Raw genomic sequence first — 2,540 nt, forward strand, 5'->3', positions numbered from 1 at the left:
GGATGCACCTACAAAGATTTCACTACCTGCAAACCTTTGGAATTTGATGGAATCGAAGGACCGATCGGATTGAAACGGTGGACCGAGAAGGTCGAATCGGTGTTTGCCATAAGTAAGTGTACTGAAGAGGACAAAGTGAAGTACGCTATGCATACCTTCACATATTCTGCGTTAACATGGTGGAATACCTATCTAGAGCAAGTGGGATAAGACGATGCGTACGCACTACCGTGGTCAGCATTCAAGCACTTAATGAACGAGAAGTACCGTCCCAGAACCGAGGTCAATAAGCTCAAGACAGAACTTAGAGGGTTACGAACCCAAGGATTTGATATTACCACGTACGAAAGACGATTCACAGAATTGTGCCTATTGTGTCCGGGAGCATTCGAAGATGAGGAAGAGAAGATCGACGCGTTTGTGAAAGGATTACCGGAAAGAATCCAAGAAGATATAAGTTCACACGAGCCCGCCTCCATACAACAGGAATGTAGAATGGCTCACAAACTAGTGAACCAGATTGAAGAAAGAATTAAAGAACAGACTGCTGAAGAGGCCAATGTAAAGCAAGTCAAAAGAAAGTGGGAGGAAAACGGTGATAAGAATCACCAATACAACAACAACAGCAATTACAACAATAATCGCAACAATTATCCCAACAACCGCAACATCAATCGCAACTACAACAAACGGCCCAACAACAACAACAACAACAACAACAGCAACTACAACAATCATCCCAACAACAATAATAACCGCAATAACAACAACAATCAGAAGCAGCTATGCCAAAGGTGTGAAAAGTATCACTCGGGGTTCTGCACCAAATTTTGCAACAAGTGTAAAAGAAATGGTCATAGCGCGGTGAAGTGTGAGGTCTACGGACCAGGGGTTAATAGAACGAAAGGAACAAATGATGTCGGAACGAGTAATGGCGGAGCAAGTAGTGTCGGAGCAAGTTGTGCCAATGTAGTTTGTTATAAATGTGGAAAACCGGGCCACATTATTAGAAATTGCCCGAACCAGGAGAACACGAATGGACAAAGTCGTGGAAGAGTTTTCAATATTAATGCGGCAGAGGCACAGGAAGACCCGGAGCTTGTTACGGGTACGTTTCTTATTGACAATAAATCTGCTTACGTTTTATTTGATTCGGGTGCGGATAGAAGCTATATGAGTAGAGATTTTTCTGCTAAATTAAGTTGTCCATTGACGCCTTTGGATAGTAAATTTTTACTCGAATTAGCAAATGGTAAATTAATTTCAGCAGATAATATATGTCGGAATCGAGAAATTAAACTGGTTAGCGAAACATTTAAGATTGATTTGATACCAGTAGAGTTAGGGAGTTTTGATGTGATAATCGGTATGGACTGGTTGAAAGAAGTGAAAGCAGAGATCGTTTGTTACAAAAATGCAATTCACATTATACGAGAAAAAGGAAAACCCTTAATGGTGTACGGAGAAAGGGCAACACGAAGCTACATCTTATTAGTAATTTGAAGGCACAAAAACTAATAAGAAAAGGTTGCTATGCTGTTCTAGCACACGTCGAGAAAGTACAAACTGAAGAAAAGAGCATCAATGATGTTCCCATTGCAAAAGAATTTCCCGATGTATTTCCGAAAGAATTACCGGGATTACCCCCACATCGATCCGTTGAATTTCAAATAGATCTTGTACCAGGAGCTGCACCAATAGCTCGTGCTCCTTACAAACTCGCACCCAGCGAGATGAAAGAACTGCAAAGCCAATTACAAGAACTTTTAGAGCGTGGTTTCATTCGACCAAGCACATCACCGTGGGGAGCTCCTGTTTTGTTTGTCAAGAAGAAAGATGGTACATTCAGGTTGTGTATCGACTACCGAGAGTTGAACAAACTTACCATCAAGAACCGCTACCCACTACCGAGAATCGACGACTTATTTGATCAAATACAAGGCTCGTCTGTTTATTCAAAGATTGACTTACGTTCCGGGTATCATCAAATGCGGGTGAAAGAAGATGATATTCCAAAGACTGCTTTCAGAACACGTTACGGTCATTACGAGTTTATGGTCATGCCGTTTGGTTTAACTAATGCACCAGCTGTGTTCATGGACCTTATGAACCGAGTGTGTGGACCATACCTTGACAAGTTTGTCATTGTTTTCGTTGATGACATACTTATTTACTCAAAGAATGACCAAGAACACGGTGAACATTTGAGAAAGGTGTTAGAAGTATTGATGAAGGAAGAATTGTACGCTAAGTTTTCAAAGTGTGGATTTTGGTTGGAAGAAGTTCAATTCCTCGGTCACATAGTGAACAAAGAAGGTATTAAGGTGGATCCGACAAAGATAGAAACTGTTGAAAAGTGGGAAACCCCGAAAACTCCGAAACACATACGCCAGTTTTTAGGACTAGCTGGTTACTACAGAAGGTTCATCGAAGACTTTTCCAGAATAGCAAAACCCTTGACTGCATTAACGCATAAAGGGAAGAAATTTGAATGGAATGATGAACAAGAGAAAGCGTTCCAGTTATTGAAGAAAAAACTA

This window comes from Rutidosis leptorrhynchoides, chromosome 8, assembly GCF_046630445.1.
Source record: "Rutidosis leptorrhynchoides isolate AG116_Rl617_1_P2 chromosome 8, CSIRO_AGI_Rlap_v1, whole genome shotgun sequence".
In the NCBI taxonomy this organism is placed as follows: domain Eukaryota; kingdom Viridiplantae; phylum Streptophyta; class Magnoliopsida; order Asterales; family Asteraceae; genus Rutidosis; species Rutidosis leptorrhynchoides.